This window comes from Saccopteryx bilineata, chromosome 7, assembly GCF_036850765.1.
Source record: "Saccopteryx bilineata isolate mSacBil1 chromosome 7, mSacBil1_pri_phased_curated, whole genome shotgun sequence".
Lineage (NCBI taxonomy): Eukaryota > Metazoa > Chordata > Mammalia > Chiroptera > Emballonuridae > Saccopteryx > Saccopteryx bilineata.
In genome coordinates, this window is record NC_089496.1 from 51,682,399 (window position 1) to 51,700,034 (window position 17,636).

A 17,636-nucleotide genomic window follows, 5' to 3' on the forward strand; every position below is an offset into this window, starting at 1 on the left:
TAATACAGTCGTGCAGAAAGAAAATGACAATTATTCAGCAACTGAACTTAAAGACCTGGGACCCTGCCATCTGACGGATTAAAAAAAATTAAAATTCAAAAGAGCTGTTCTAAAGAAATTCAAGTTAGATACAAGAAAACTCGGAAAGGCTATTCAATAAACTCAAGAATAAAAGTCATGAACAGAAAAGGTGCTTTACCAAGCAGACTGGAATGATAAGGAAAAGAACCAGGCTGAAGAACACAATGAATGAGATAAAGAATGTGTTAGAAAGTATTGGGAATAGGGCGGCTCAGATGGAGGAGAGATGAAGTGACCCAGAGGATAGGAATTCAGACATTACTCAGGAGGAAGAGAAGAGCGAACTAAGATTTTTAAGAAGTAAAGCAGCCCTGTGAGAGCTAGCAGACTCTCTTAGGAAAGCCACAGTGAGAATCGTGGGTGACTGAATTTAATAACCCTGCATTGCATATTTGAAATTTGAAACTAAATTTAATAATCCTGTATTGCATATTTTATTTCTTATAATAAAAATCTTCATTATAAGACAATAACTTCTAATTATGTAGGGGGATGGGTATTAGCTAGACCTATTGTGGTGGTCATTTTGCAATATAATAATTTTCTTTTCATTTGGCCTCTTTAAATATTGCTTCTGCTCAATTCTTGACCTCTTCTTTTTCAAGGATACCAACTAAAAGCATACTAGACCTTTTCCCTATGTCCTCCTGTCTTCTGTGTGATTTTACCTAAGGTTTATCCTTTTCTCCTCCTCTACTCTTCAACCTGATATTTTCTCCTGACCTGTTCTAGTGTTTGTCTTCCGTGTCTAATTTCTATGCTCCCATCAACTTAGTATTTATTCCATTATTTTCTCTTTCAGTTTCAGAACTCCCATTTGATTTTTAAAAAGATCAATTCTGGTAATAAACCGAAAGCTCTCTAGAGTTCATCTTATTTCTTCAAACTACGAATCCGTTATTGTGAAGTCCCTCCATTCCCGGTCTTTTTGTGCATGTGTTTCTGTGTTACGTTTGTTTTCATAGTCTTGTTTATTTAGGCTTACCTTCTAACACGCCTGTTAATATTTATTGAAGTTGGGACATCTTCTGTAGAAAGCTGAGAGGCAAACTGCTGCCCTGGACAGTGTCACCATCCTCCAGAGGTTATTTTTTGCTCAGGACCGAGGGTTGGGGCCAGGAGAGGCGGGTGGCTGCGGCGATGGTGGCTGTCCCCTAATCCGTTCAGTGATGATCTCACACCGCTGATTGGAAATTGGGACCCCGCCTGGTAATGCACAGAGTTTCTAGTTCATGTCCTCTCCTACGGTACAGCCCTGCAGGGTCCCACCCGAAACCTTAGGTTGGCTAGAAGGGCACCTGCTCCTTGGTGACCCTGGGACTCTAATTCTGTCCTTCACTCTTGAGCTCTTGGCGACACCTTTCTGCTCGACTTTTCTGCCTCTGGGTGGCCCGTCCCACACCAGCAGCCCCTGGAGCCGAGAGCGGAGTTGAGAACCAGGTTCGGCTTCTTTACCTCCCTCAGGGTCTCACCACCAGGCCAGGTTTCTAAAGACTTCCCATCGATGGCTTTTATACTGCATCCACTTCATTATTTTTTTTTTCTTAGTTGATCTCAGGATGTGGGTTTGTCTGTACCAGTCTTCTCTCCTATGATGAAAATTTCAAATTTCTCCAAGATGAGCTATTTTGAAGCATATAACAATTTTTTTTTTTTTAATTTCTATCACACAAACACTGTTTCCTCTGTGGAAACTGAAGACTTACTTCCCAGATGTGGAGTCCTTCCCTTGTAGCTAAAAGTACCAACCTAGCACTTAAAACTCTCTGCTTGGGATGAGACGTGTGAACACGGACAAGCAAGAACTGCATGCCCTTTGCTGAGAACATTAGGGTTCGGGCCAGAAATCATCGGAAATGACTAATACTGTGATTCTAATTATGGCCTTTAAAGTAGAGAGGACCCAAGATGACCCCGGTTTGATACTCCCATAATTTTGTTTCAATTAAAAAGAAAAAAAAAAAGTCAAGTAAGTGTTTAAAAAATGGGAATACATGAAAATGCTGATAGTTCATAAATTAGGATTTCTATACCACATTATTATGTGATTTGCAAGATAATTATAATATGAAACATAGTAATTTATTGCATGGCATAAAACAGTAGGTAGAGTACAGCCGTTTGAGGATCTTAGTCACCCTCTCCTACTTATACTCTCTCTGCAGGGCTGTGTCTGTGCGACTTCTTTTGGAGATGATGTTCAGGGTCTGAACAGTCAGGTGGGACGCAGATCCCGTCCCCTGCACCGATACGCTGGACTCTGGTTTAAACATCCTCTCTCTCGATTCTCATTGAGCGAGCTGATGGCAGTGTCACGTTGTAGTCAATATTACGTATCAATGACCGGGCGGGTAGTAGTCCTAATAGAGTGCAGAACAACTCTGTACGCCTCCTGAAGGAAATATTGTGCACCCAGGGTGGGTGGGGCAAAAGCAGCTGGACAGTTGTGAGTGTGTGAGACGGAGAGTCGATTCTTATAGTCCTGTGGTGGATGGATCATTGTTTCGTTTTCCGCGCGGCCAGCTGTAAGCGTGCTTGCGCCCGCCCCGCCTTCTCTCACCCTAAAGGCAGTCCACAGACATGCTCTCTCCCCTCTCTGGTTTTGGTACGATCGCTGCCTTCTCCTGCCTGGTCTCTACAGAGTTCAGTCTGAATGGAATTTAAAACGCCAGCCTCTGGTCCTCGCCAGGAAACTTGAATGACTATATATTTCCTGACCGTTGGTCTTCCTGTACTTTCACAACTCGGGCCGCTCGTCTTGAAGAGCTTAGTTCTTCAGGACTCGTGCGCTTGAAATGGTTTTGAGGTTTTGTGGTTGTTGTTGACTCTCTGCGGAACTTAGCACACTGGCTTCCTTGTGCTTGGTGAGCCGGCCAGCCCTGGTGAGAGCGCCTGCCGACCATGGAGGGGCCCCAGCCGCCTTGCTGCTAGAACAGAGGCCGATCTGGAAGTCAGACAGGTGGCTCATCTCGGCGCCTCCGCCGCAGGTATCTGGCTTTTCCAGGTAAGTGCAGGGGGCTTGGGCGGGGTTGCGTGAGTGACAGGTGTAAAGAGAGCAGGCCGCACTGGTCCATGTATAATATATATAGTTCCAGTCAGAATCCTCAGGTGGTCTAGCTGGAAAAACAGAACAACCATATCTACTCTGATCACGTTCATCCTTTATAGGAAACATTGTTCAGTTCTTCCTGGTTAGCACGCACAACTGTGAAAGGGACACCCCGTTTTCATTAGTGATTAAATATAAACAAAATGGTTTCAGAATTTGTCAAAAAAAAAAAAAAAAAAGTAAAGGACTCTGGCTGAACCCTCTTTTGAGGCCTCTAGGACAGTGGTTCCCAACCTTTTTTGGGCCACGGACTGGTTTAATGTCAGAAAATATTTTCATGGACCGGCCTTTAGGGTGGGATGGATAAATGTATCACGTGACCGAGACAAGCATCAAGAGTGAGTCTTAGACGGATGTAACAGAGGGAATCTGGTCATTTTTAAAAAATGAAACATCGTTCAGACTTAAATATAAATAAAACAGAAATGATGTAAGTTATTTATTCTTTCTCTGCGGACCAGTACCAAATGGCCCACGGACTGGTACCGATCCGCGGCCCAAAGGATGGGGACCACTGCTCTAGGGAATCTGGCATCTTGTTTCCATATTGTTTCAATGTTTATCTTTTAAGTGGTTTATTTTTTCCATGGTGAAAATCTTTAAATTCTGTGACTGTCATGTTGTCATATGTGGCTTGAAACCCTCCCGGTAGCCCTCAGGAATAGAAGGAAACAATCAACAGCCACCAGGGACTTTGCTATTTCTAAAGGAAACTATGTTCAAAATAACATAGACTCCTGGCTATTGTTACTCCTTTCATTCCGTTCTTGTAGCACGATGTGATAGGAGGCATCTGAAAATAACTTTAAAATCACACACTCCAACGTTTAGAGCAACATCTGTTTACATGATTTCGCATTAAGCTCCTTCTCTACCATTATTTCCTTTCTATAACTGTTGCACTGCAGATAGGTGGAATGGAGTATAAGTGCAAAGTTGGAAGAAAAAAAAAAGTCAGGGATGCGGCACCTGCGTCTGAGGGTTTAGACTTTTGCTTCTCTAACAGATGTGTACAACGATTTGGGGTGGGTCACCCTGGTCTCTGAATTTCAACTTCCTGTACAACTGCACAACGGTTTCTCTAAGAAGCTGTGTATTGAGCACTCCAGATTTACAGCTCCGTGTTTTCCTCTTCATTGGGTTTAACCTTGTCAGTCAGCATTTTTAAATGATCAATTAGGGGTGATGAGAAAACCAATGGATGAGGGAGGAGGTGCTATGAATTCTAGTCTTCTGTTTTCTAGTAATTGATGGGGGGTGGGTTTGGGCAGTATTTTTTTTAACCATGCTAGGCCAAGGGTTGGGAAATGGTTTCTGTAAAGGACCAGATAATAAATAGTTTAGGTTTCATAAGCCAAGGTGCAAAATTCAATATAGCATGCAGGTACTTCCATAAGTGTTTGAAAGGTAACCATTTGAAAAGGTACTGGCCATTCTTAGCTCACGGACTATATGGAAACAAGAGATGACCCTGATTTGGCCTCAGGGCTGTAATTGTCCAGCCCTGTCCTAGGCAGTGATTTTTCAACAAGCATAAAATAAAAGATATAGCCTGACCAGGTGGTGGCACAGTGGATAGAGCGTCGGACTGGAATGCGGAGGACCCAGGTTCGAGACCCCAAGGTCATCAGCTTGAGCGCGGGCTCATCTGGTTTGAGCAAAGCTCACCAGCTTGGACCCAAGGTCGCTGGCTCGAGCAAAAAGTTACTCGGTCTGCTGAAGGCCCCCGGTCAAGGCACATATGAGAAAGCAGTCAATGAACAACTAAGGTGTCGCAATGTGCAATGAAAAACTAATGATTGATGCTTCTCAATTCTTCATTCTTGTCTGTCTGTCCCTATCTATCCCTCTCTCTGACTCTCTGTCTCTGTTAAAAATAAGTAAATAAATAAAATAGAGGATATAGAGTAGATGACAAGAGCCCCAAAGGAGCTCATGGATGATATTTAGGGTAATTCACCACTCCCCAAAAGTTGTATACAGAAACTCGTGTATGTAAATATGTGTTCTTCTAATGGGAAAAAGAAAACGTCCACAGCCTTTATCAGATTTTCAAAGTGGTCCGAAATGCAACTAAAGCTGGGGACCGTAGGCTAGCTGGTTTGTAAGGGTGATCTCCAAATCTAAGGAGTTCAGGGAACCTACAACGTGCTCACTGGGTATCTACTATGTGTTCAGTGCTGTGCTAACACTGCGAGAGATGTCAGCACCTCGTGACGAAAATCACATGTCAGCGCATGTTAGAGAAGACCGGAGCATGCGCAGATCAGCCATAGTCTCCAAAGGAGTAAGCTGGAGAAAGATTCTGTACTCCATCAGGCATTTTTGAGCTATTACTTTGCAAAGGGTCTTCAGATCTAGCATGGGTTGTGGGAAAAGAGTTACCCAATATTCTTATTTTTCCATTTTGCTTTTTGATGACAGTGGTGTTAGTCACGACAACCATAATCAAACATAATTTAAGCAGAGTCTCTTTCCTAAAAGTATGGTTTCCTTAATGGCAAGAACTTTGCCTTTTTCATGTTTGTATTCTGGGACGGCATTTGTTCCATGCTAAGTACTCAGTCTCTGGAGGGAATGAATGAATGATGAATGAAGGAGAAAAAATGAAGAGACCATCTTTGAGATTATGGGCATTGCATACTAAGGCTTAGAACTCCAAATTTTCTAAGACCAGTAGTTGCTACGTTTGAGGATTGCTTCTCTTTTCAACTTTCGACAGAACTGTGATTTCAAAATACTTGGCCAACTAAAGATTGCAGTACCTGGGGATTAAGTCTTTAAAAAAAAAAAAAAAAAAAGAATGAAATTTGGCCCTGGCCAAATTCGGTGGATAGTGTCGGCCCCGCGTATGGACGTCCCAGGTTTGATCCCTGGTCAGGACACTCATGAGAAGAGATCATCTGCTTCTGTCCCCCTCCCCTCCCACCTCCCCCTTCTTTCTCTCTTTCTCTCTCGAAGCCAGTGAGTTGATTGGGTTGAGCATTGGCCCCGGGCACTGAGGATGGCTTGGTTGATTCAAGCATCAGCCTCAGACAGGGGGTTGCCAGGTGGATCCTGGTCAGGGTGCATGTGGGAGTCTGTCTCACTATCCCCCTCCTCTCATTTAAATATATATATATATATATATTTGTTGAATTTAATTCACACGGGAAAGAGAAACACTCCTCACGGCGGTCCCGGAGCCTGGCCTCTGGGCTGGGGTGACCGGAGAGTGAAGTGTGGTTAACTGGAGGGACAGTCACCCTCCCGTCTGAGCGCTCCCTGCTCCGAGACCAGGGCAGAGGCTGACCAGCTGGAACACTAAGCATAAAGGATGGGTTTTCCTGAACAACCTAAAAGCCAGATCTCACAGAATTTAGGATACCACCCGGCTGCCCGGTAAAGGTTTCCAGCCTGACCTCCGTTGCCTGGCCGATTGATGACGTCCAGATCTGAGCACCGTCCACTGGGGAGTCCTCACGGCGGGCGGCATGGGGCGGGGAAGGACGTGTGAGGCACGCTTACTTCTCTTCTCCCTCGGCGAGTAATTTCATTGTCTGAAAGGCTCAGTCTGCAATAGCTACTCTATGGTTCCTTCCTTTCTCTAGGAAAATTTAAATCCTAATGTTAAAAAAATTTAAGAATATTCATCAAAAGCTTGCACACCTCTGTATATCAATATCTAATCTATCTATACCTACCTATCAATCAGTGTATCTGCCTATTTCTCCATCTCTCTCTCTCTCTGACTAAAACACTGTTCTTCAAAAGAAGGCACCCCACTCTTCCTCCCCCATCGCACCCCCTCCACCTCAGAGGCTGTTAGGGAAAGAGCAACACACTGTTCACTTTGGGGTGTCATTATAGTGACATAGGCTGTCACTATATATAGGGTGTCACATATAGGATACAGTATCCTTCTTCACCAAATATCACCATCTGTTCACATCTTTAGAGGTAATTCTGAGGTCATATTCCTGGATTATCTTAGGGATTCAGGGTTAGTCCCAGTTGTAGTCCAAAAATCAAAGCCTTCATTAATGAAACCTCAAATATATAATTCAATTGTGTTCATGGTCCAAGGTCTTTGCTTTACGTGATGACAGGAAGATCAGTCCCTCCCAAAGGACTTCTGAGACTCCCTGGGTAGGGCTTTCCTGTTCAGAAAGTGTAAGCCAGCAGGTGCTTGTCACCCTGACTGCTGCCGTGAGAAGTATCTGCACATCAGCTTTGTCCCGCTCTGGTTAGCTTCACTCCAAAAGGTGGACGAAGCCCAGCTCCGTCTCCAACACAACAAATTGGAATTTGTGTGACAAACATTTGGGGGCAAGCTGTCGGACCAGATAATATTTTAGGTTTTGCGGGCCACCCAGTCTCCGTGACAACGACTCAACTCTTCAGTGGTGACGTGGAAGCAGCCACAGGCAGACGATACGTACGTGAATAGGAGCGGCTGGGATCAGACACAAACTTCATTTACAAAAACAAGCGGTTGGCCCACGGGCTGTAGTTTGCTGGCCCGTGAAGTATATCGAAAGCTTGGTGACAACTTAAAAAATTACGCAGTGTTGTGGAGGGATGTGAAAAACTCAAAGATCACCACCTGCTAGGGGCATGGGCGCGCTTCCGGGAGTTCCCACCAGCCACCTCGCGGTCGCCCCGGTCGGAGGCCGTGCTGCTGAGCCCACTCATCTCTCCTCACCTGCTGTCCACCGATTCAGGCTTCTCCCTTCCTACGTTAAGCCCCTGTTTGAGGATGTCAAAAATGTGTTCGTGTCATAATAATCTTGACGAGCAGGACCCAGTGGATAAAACGTGGTCCGTAGGTGTGAAGGATGTGTGCACAGTTCCCTCCTACACACACACACACACACACACACACACACACACACACCAAACAATCCACATCAGCTGGGAGTCCTACAGTTCCACTCAATTCCCAGGCTACTCACCTGGGGACAGTGTTAGATAGTGCAGCTTGAGGACTCAGGCTACAAGACTGCCCCTTCCCCATTTCAGATGCCAACAGCAAGTCACAGGTCCTCAGGGTACACATAATTTCTGTCCAGTGTAATGACACACTGACCCCCCTCCCCAAGTTTGATGAATTTGCAGAGTGGCTGACAGAACTCAGGGAAGCACTGACGTTTATCAGCTTATGAAAGGACGTGATAAAGGACACAGATGAACTACCGCACGAAGAGATGCCTGGGAGGGGCCTCAGCGTAGGGACTGGTCCCTGTGGAGGTGGAGGCGTCACCCTTGCAGTGCAGGTGTGTGCGCCTCCCTGGAAGCGCTGATCCCCCCACTCTCGGGATCTCGGGATTCGACGGAGGCCTCATCACACAGGCGTGAGTGGTTACTGACTCCATTCCAGCCCCCTCCCCTCTCTGGAGGATGGGGGTGGGGTGGGCGGAGGGTTGAAATTCCAAGCTCCTAGTCACAGCTCGACCTGTCTGGTGACCAGCCCTATCCGGGACCCAGCCAGGAGCCAGGCAGGAGCCAGCCACCCAGAGTCCCTCATAAGAACAAATGATGCTTCGGTGCTCTGATCACTGTCGGAGGCAGTGAGAAGGGTTTTAGGAGGAACTGGAGGCGGAGAACAATAGATATACGTATATATGACCTTGCGGTGTCACAGCTGGTACAGGGGTGCTCCTGCAATTCACCATGCGTGGTCTACGGTGACGTGAGTGCGGTTTTATCTTTTTCCCTAGGCTGTAATCTCTCTGCAAAGCAATCACCATATGTAGCACAGACTTTATTCTATGCGAGGGCCCAGTTCAGGGAAGCTTTAGTGGGGATTTGGATATAGTATGCAAAAGTTCTTTAAAGATTGCCATATTCATCGATTCATTCATTCTCTCACTCTCTCTCTGTCCCAGTCCACATACCATTGATATGCTGTCTAGCCTACAAATGTCTTTCCCAAGAGCAAAATCATTAAATTGGCCTATTTTTGCTCTCTTCCCATGAAGCAAATTTGCCATAAAACTTTTTGGTTCTCTTAGGTGTAAATAGTAAATAAAGATTATTATACCTACTTAACTTTTTATAATATTATATATACTATTTATCTATATATAGGTATGTCTATAGATATATAGATATATATGATACATATATATACATATATATATAGAGAGAGAGAGAGATAGAGAGAGAGAGAAATTTGAAGGTGTTTATGACCCTCTGTTTTCCAGGAGATAATAGTATAGATGCAAAGGCACAATTTATTCATGGAAAACAAATGCAAAGATTATAAGTCATTATTTGCTCTAGGCAGGGACATTTACAGGAAAAGAGTGGTTGGATAATCTTTATGAGGTTGCATAAAAGGAAAAAAAATCTTGTGTACAAATGGGTAGTTTTTTAGAACATTCCTATTAAAGCTTATTAGAAAAAAAAAATGAAGCATTTTATTAAGAATGCTAATTGTTTCATGGAAAAACATGATGAATTGGATTAGGTTTGAGACCAGTTTTCATTTATGCAGCAAATGATGAAATCCAGGCCAGAGGTCCCCTGGACACTCTCATAGAACAGGAGAGTGACTTTTGTCCCCAAATCCCGAGTTCCCCCCAGCCGCCTGCGTTGCGTAATCTGGACTCCAGGTGCTGTCTGGAGGTCAGCAAAGACGGAGGTCGAAAGGTTGCCTCTGACCTGAGACCACACGTGGATGAAGCCTGGATGAACGGTGAGGAGTCTGACGCGCAGCTATACTGAGGCAGTGGTTCTCGGGGCGGGCCTGCGTCCGAATTATTCGAACTGCTTTTTAAGAGCCCCAATTTCAAGGTCTCCCTGTAGGTGCTGGTCCAGTGGTCTGAGATTGGGGCATCAGTGATTTGACCCATCTTCCTGGGTGACTGTGGAGACTGGTGGCCTTTTTTTATTTCTTTCTTGTCATCCCATATTCCTAACCTGCATTTTAAGTGCTAATAGCAGGGACACGGCTAGCAGCTGCTCTGCGGGCCCGCATCTGAGCGGAGGAACAGGAAACGGTTATCTAAGATGCTCAGAGAGACAACGTCTGCATCCTGGTCCGAGGGCCCAGCAGAGTACAATACACAGGGGAGAGCCTGTCTCAGGGGAGACATAGGTTTTATTCCTTATTAGCTAGATATATATATATATATATAGACATATCTATATCTATATCTATATATGTCTATCTCAGCTGTCTTATACTTCCAAATGACAAACACCTCAGTCAGCTCCAACCAGCCTCAGTGTGTGGTGCTAGTAAAAACCAAATCACAATCTCTAGCTCTAATGAGAATTGTGAAGATCAAAAGAAATAACAGATGAAGAATGCCCAGGGTTTAGTATTTTTCAATAATTATTACCCTCCTTCCAGCCTCACACCATTGTACTTTTTTTTTTTTTTTTGGTTTTTATAATACCCACAAATAAAACAAACCAAAACTGCTCCCATCTTGCTGCCCCATCTGTCAGTGGTGACTTCCAGCCAAAGACCACAGGGACACGGGACACCTGTAGCTGAACTTGGGTTTCTATTCTTTGCGAGGAGGGAGACCCCACACCCTGGGGAGCAGCGGGTGCTTCCTCAGCTGTGTCAGAAACAGTCCCTTAGGGGGTTGGGCTTCTGGGAGAGTTCCAGGTGGGCCGAGGGAAGTGGGGTGTGTTTGTGCTGGACGCTGTTGGAAAGCAGGCAAGATTGCGGGGTTCAGTGAAGACACAGCCATCCATCGTAACCAAGAAAGAAGAGGGCTGTTGGGTGTTTCCTGGGTGGCCCAGCGGCCTTGTTCTTGTCTGAGCTCAGACGCAGAGACACGAGGGCCTTGCCTTGTCACACTTTCTCAGTCTCGCTTCCGAAGTGAGACAGAACAGGGGGCACGCTGACAATCACTTTCACCTTTATTTCGACGGAGCGATGGAGCACGCATCCAGAACCTTCCTTAGCCAACTTCCCGCTAGGCTCCACTCCTCACAGGGCTCGCACAGGACCATTGTCTGCGTGCCGGGCGAGGAGCCGCCAGATCCACCTGACTTCTAGCTGCGGAAGGTTCCGTCGGGGTTGCTGGCACCTTGCCGACACCACTGGAACCTGAGAAGGAATTCCTGCCCGTGATCTCTGTGGATCGCCTTCCAGTTTCCTTACAACAGAAGAAAAAAAAATCCTTTGATCTCAAATCAGAGACTGGCAAAACTGGAGAGGAGGGGTGTGTAAAAAACAGCTGGTAAATATTCGGGGTTTTGTAGGCCATATTGCCCCTCTAACGACCCCTCCACTGACATCCCAGCAGGAAGGCAGCGGTGCTCATATATGAGCAGAGGCATGTGGCTGTGTTCCTGACCCTATTTATAAAGTCCGCTGCTGGGGAGGACCGGGCCCCTGGGCTGTCGTTTGCAAACCCCTGACCTAGAGCATAGGTCAGCTGGCGATCCCAAATCAGCTTGGCGTGTTAAAAAGTGCTTTACAGTTTAATTGACTATGTATACAGTGTTCCTTTAAAATAAAAACGAGAGGAACGCGTCATCGTGACAGACGTGTAAATGTCAACGTTGTGTTTTATTTTATCCAGGGTTTGTTTATTTTAAACAAACTGCCAATTTCCCCAAGCGCGACAGAGCGTGGGAACGGTGACTCAGACCCGTGGCTTCCCTGGTCCTGTGTCGCGGGCTCCGGAGCTTGAGCGCTAGTCCGCTTCCTTTTCTTCCGCCTTGAAGGGCAACTCAACTCGTGTGCACTAACACGAGGCTCCGAGAGGGGGACTGCTGGGGCTCTGTCTCCGGGTTGTGGGTGGGCTGTCCGTCAAGCCCCGCCCCCCGTTCTTTTCACCGTCTACCCCCTTCGCCTCCATTACTGAGTGATGGCGTGAGGCCTTAACGAGACCCTGGGGTTCTCTTCCGAATCATCCGAGAAGGAGCAGATGGTGAAAATCAGCCTAGTTGCACAATGTACTTTCTAACAGTTTGCCTTTTATTTTTTTGAAAAGTTAGGGTTGGGGCGGATGTGGAGAGCGCGCAGCACCACGCCGCTGGAAGGGTATGGAGGTCCAGCCCCCGCGGCCAGTTCCCTTTTTTATAGATTCCTCTCTCAGCAGGCCATAACGTCATAGTGTCCGAGCTGAAAACAGAGATCACCTGCCACCCTGCGTCAGACTGTCCCTGTCGCAGACGGGAGACCCCGCACCTCTCTAACCATGTGCTGTGTCTCTGCTCTCGGTTAGAAGGGTTTTTTGTGTTTGTTTTTAATTAGAATCTCCTGTTTTCCAAATGATCAGAAAACATACACGTATGTGCAGGTGACTGTAGATACAGGTGTATTGTAGAACTTTATTTGTAAAATTGAATGCCGCACAATGCTACTTATTCATGCAAAGTAAAGCACTCGTAATTTATACGTGCATGTATTCTGTCTACCCAGCTTCTATCTACGTCGATGGATACAGACCACTAGGCGATATTCTCTCCCTTAGAAGAGAGAGAGGAACATAGAGAGTCCTACCTATGTTCCCAGCTCCATAAAGCTTAGTTTAAAACCCACTCGCCCCAGGAAATCCCGGATTTCATTCTTAGGTACTTCATTCTTCCAGCAGGGATCGGTACCCTCAGCTTGTACTACAAACAGATGTGGACCCCACGAGGAGTGGGACTGCGTCTTTGCGGTGGGTCGCTGCTATGGTGAATACAGCCCTAGCAGTTCCATTTGAGAGCTTAAGGGCAGGGAAGCTTCACGCACTGCACTGGGGGTTTGGAGAGCAGAAATAAGACCCCTCCAAATGTTCCAGACGGAACTTGGCTGAGAGGGAACGTCTGAACACTTTCCCTGAGTCCCTTTCCTTATCCAACCACTTATAATATATTACTTTGTGGCATAATGGTATAATAAATACAAATAACCATTAAGAAAATGGTAGTCTCTCTCTCTCTCTCTATTTTATTTTATTTTTGTACGTTTGAATGGGTTGCCCTCAGAGGAATGCAGGGGAGACATAGATAAGCACGGTCAGATCCCAGCTCGACTCCGCCTCCCTTTTATTTGCCCCCCTACCTGGAATTGCCTGATTTTGGAAACAAAAAGACAGGATTCCAAATTGAATGTGAATTTCAGATAAATGCTGAATACATCTTTTCTTTTTTTTTAGTATAAATATGTCCCAAATATGGGAAGGGATATTTATATTTTTTAAAATTTGTGGTTTACCTGGATTTCAAATCAACCATACACACAACTCCTTCCGGCTCAGTCTTCACATGTTGCGTGTTTTCTGATTTGACAGAATTGGATTCAGTTTCCTGCTGAGCCTCAGATGAGCCCTTGGGCAACCTACTTCACCTCGGGGGACAATCACATTGCAGAGAGTTGTTCTAAGGGTTTCAGAAGCAGAGAATGCAAATAGACCCCCTGCCTTAGGGGCAGAAGAGGGCAGGTGCTCAACAAACATTGGCCAAATGTTCATTTCCTCTCCTCCCTTCCACTCCTCCAATTCTTCTCCTAACATTTCTAGGAAGAATTAGGGGGCTGCTTTTTCCCTCTCAAAATAGACTGTACCTATTTTTATTATAGTACTTATTTTATATGACTTAAGGCCTGTTTTGTAGTAAGAAAAACACACGAATTCCTTCCTTCCTTCCTTCCTTCCTTCCTTCCTTCCTTCCTTCCTTCCTTCCTTCATTTTCTTTTGAATCAGTTGGACTTGCTATTTTTCTCCCCCTCATTTCATTTTTCTCCCTTTCCTACTTTGGAAGCTATCCATTTTATTTTATTCTTTTAATGCCCTCAAAGAGATAGGAACTTCCATATTTATTTAAGAACACTGAAGTTAAGCAACGTCTTACTTTCTTCCCAAACAATTCTCAGGTCTTAGAACCCAGTGGCAGGGAACCCCTCTCTCTAGTGATACGATATTGTAGCCCAGTATTTGAGTACTGTCTTGTAGTTTAGCCCAATCCATTAGATACGAGTATTATTACTTTTTTATACAAAACCTATTTAGATTTACCCATATATTTACAGTATCTTTGATTAACACTTTTTTTCCTTTGTGACTCAGACATTCCTTCTTCTATAACTTTCCTTTTTTTCTTAAGTAGGTATGTCCTCCACTGCGTGTCCTTTCAGTGAGGAATTACCAGTGTAACGCCTTTCAGTTTCTGTTTGCACAGAAGGTCTTTATTGCACCCGCATTCTTGAAGGGTAATTTTGTTGCACACACTTTGTCGGTTGAGGGCTACTTTTACTCATTGTTTTGAAGCCAGCATTGGACTGCGTCCTGGCTTCCACCGCTGCTTAGAAGGAGCCTCCTGTCTGTGCGAGGACTTTCTGGGCGACGTGTCTTCCCTACTGAGCCGCCGTTACCACCGGCATCTCTTTATTTTCTTTGGTATTCAGCAGGGTCTAAGGCATGGATTTCTTCTTACCCATCCTGCTCAATATTTCTGGACCCGACCAAATCGCATGATGGGTATTTTTCACCCATTCTGGAAAACGCTCAGCTGTTCTCTCTCAGAAAATTGCCTTTACTTGGTTGCTCTCTCGTGTATTCTGGTCCAAGTCTGACAGCCCTGTCCCTTTGATGAGCCGCTGAAGGGCAGGGCTGAATTCTGGGCTCGCTGGGCTGAGTGGCCTCACTGTCGGGAGATGTCTGAGTGTGGACAAGTTACTTAACCTCCCTGGGCTAGCGCTTCCTTATCTCTGAAATGGGGAAGCCGCCGCTTCTCCTTTGCGAAACAGTTGCCTGGGTTACAAGAGAAATTAGACATCCAGTGCTCAGTCTGATGCCTGGCTTTGGAGACGCTGGTGCCATGGGTCTCGTGTTCATTTTCCAAGGTGCAATTCTGGTTGTTGTTCAGACTGGCCGGTCGCTCTTTGAATCAGTTACTTTTACGATATGCTTCGACTTCTTTAGAGATTTAAGTTCCCGTCGGCACTAGTTTCTGCCGGGTCCCCAGCGACCCCTGGGCCGGTTTGATAATTGCTTGTACCGGCCTCTCCTCCACGTGTCCAGAAACAGTTGAGGGAAGGGACCGGGCAGAGCGAGTTCTCTGCGCTGGGACACTTGATCTGAGGTGATGGTCTCATGGAAAAGAGACCACACCAGAGGCTGGAGATTCCATTTGAGATCAACACAGCAATTTTCATCCTTAAAATTGCCCTTCGGGAATATTTGGAGAGGATTAAAACTATAGAATCTGAGGCTCATTTCCTGGAAGCGGGAGTCATGTGTTGTTGTTTTTCCAAAGCTTCCCGGTGATTCCAACCATGTAGCTGGCTTAGATATATCAACCAGAGAATCACGGAAAAAACTGAACCCAGCCCAGGGTGCTCCAAACAGGGAGGACTTGGTTCAGGGGGTCAGAGTCTGCAGCACCGTGGGGAGGGCCGATTGGGGTGGCTGCTGTTTTGTTTTTTTCGCTTTTTGTTTTCTTTCTTCTTTTTATTGTTTTTGAAATCAGGAAGTACAGTAATCTCGGGAAACCACCACTGAAGACTACTACAGCCTCTTATGCTCCAAGCGGGGTGACTTACAGGAAGTCTGGGACCCTTCTCCACAATGGCTTGTCCCCGGGCTACTGGCCCAGGAAAAGTGACAGCTGCCTTCAGATTGTCCCAGGGGCACCTCTTCTTATGGGTGGCAGCCACCACAACACTCTGGCCAGGGAGTCCAGAGGATGCAGAGAAGGAGAGGAAAATGGTCCAACTCTGTCAGTAGATTGAGAATGACCGGTTTGGCATCGGTGAGCTCCCCAAATTCGGAGCGCAGAGGGGTGCAGGCCTGTGGCAACTCTGAACTCCCCACGCGGTGAAAGCACGCACCCAGATTCAGGAAGCGGGCTTGAGGTGGACTGTTCTGGTGGAGAGGGCTTCGCCGGTCCCCTAGATTTCTGTAAGTACCAAGAGGAAGTGGAACTACCTTTTTTTTCTCCCCGCCACGGTGGTGCCTTTAATTTTTCCAGCAGGGCTTCAGAACTCACACGTGAATGGCAAAGAGAATCTATAAGACGGATCTCAGCTGAACAAGTTCGAGGCTAACTTGAATTTGACAGAGTCTCTGCTAACTCCGGTGTCCCCACAGAGAGGTTGAGTGGAGGGGGGGGGGTGCCTTGAAAATGCAACCAGAGGAAAGGAAACTGCGTCTTGTACCAAAGCTCACGGTCTCGGGTCTTCGTGCCATTGCCTCTTTGTAAGCGAGTGGCAGGGTGAGTTCTGTAGGATTTATATATCAATATATGTATATATTTCACGTAAATCATGACTGACCATCAAACCCTGGCAGAGAGACCAGGCATGCACGAAGGAAAGTAAGAAAACCCCCTCTGCAACTGGTGGCTCTCCCTCTGTCCCCTCTTTCTCAAAGCGACCACCCACCTGGCGTGTTCCCTTCTCCCCGGTCAGTCCCCGGCCGCGTGTTCCCTACTCCCCGGTCAGTCCCTGGCCGGCGGGTTCCCTACTCCCCGGTCAGTCCACGGCCGCGTGTTCCCTACTCCCCGGTCAGTCCCTGGCCGGCGGGTTCCCTACTCCCCGGTCAGTCCACGGCCGCGTGTTCCCTACTCCCCGGTCAGTCCACGGCCGCGTGTTCCCTACTCCCCGGTCAGTCCCCGGCCGCGTGTTCCCTACTCCCCGGTCAGTCCACGGCCGCGTGTTCCCTACTCCCCGGTCAGTCCATGGCCGTGTGTTCCCTACTCCCCGGTCAGTCCCCGGCCGCGTGTTCCCTACTCCCCGGTCAGTCCCCGGCCGGCGGGTTCCCTACTCCCCGGTCAGTCCCCGGCCGCGCGTTCCCTACTCCCCGGTCAGTCCACAGCCACGTGTTCCCCACTCCCCGGTCAGTCCACGGCCGGCGGGTTCCCCACTCCCGGTCAGTCCCCGGCCGCGCGTTCCCTAATCCCGGTCATTCCACAGCCACGTGTTCCCCACTCCCCGGTCAGTCCATGGCCTCCTCCTCTTCCCCTCTCACTCCTGTGCCTCCCCAACCTTCTCTCCTCTTTTTCTTTTCTTTACCTTCCCTCCTGCTAAAGAGTTCGGTAGTGGGACTGGGCTGAGGTGTGGTCAGATCAGGGTGGGGTTCCTCAGAGATGCGAACCTCCGCCTCCGTGCCCAGGGGGGCAGAACTGTCACCCTAGAGGCAGACAGCCGTACCCTGAACCCCCTGGCCTTCTCCTGCCATGATACTATTGGACACCTACTGCTTGCTAAAATGACCCTACGTGCTCCGAAATGTCGTGCTTAGAACCCAGATTGGCACGTATGTAGTACCTTAATATAGCATCTGCACTAAAAATTTTATATGAACCTTACTTACAGAACAGATAACCTTATTGTCCCAGTTTATAGGTAAGGAATCTATTTGAGATCAAATGATTTGCTCCATTTCAAATAGTTAATGTCCAGATCAAGTGGTAGGCACCACTGTGTCCTGAGTTTTCCTGATGACAACGTGTTTAATGCCACTAGACCCAGCATGATAGTTTAAGAGGGACATTGGCAAACCAGAGCGTC

The 17,636-nt window shown here is 46.8% G+C and overlaps 1 protein-coding gene across 1 annotated transcript in view; it reads left to right on the forward strand.

Moving 5' to 3' along the window:
- The first annotated feature begins 2,960 nt into the window (after positions 1-2,960).
- GPR141 (G protein-coupled receptor 141) overlaps positions 2,961-17,636 on the forward strand; it is a 34,699-nt gene continuing 20,023 nt past the window's right edge. The window contains exon 1 of the mRNA XM_066240068.1: positions 2,961-3,085. The gene's annotated coding sequence lies outside the window, so the exon portion shown is untranslated. The remainder of the gene's footprint in view (positions 3,086-17,636) is intronic.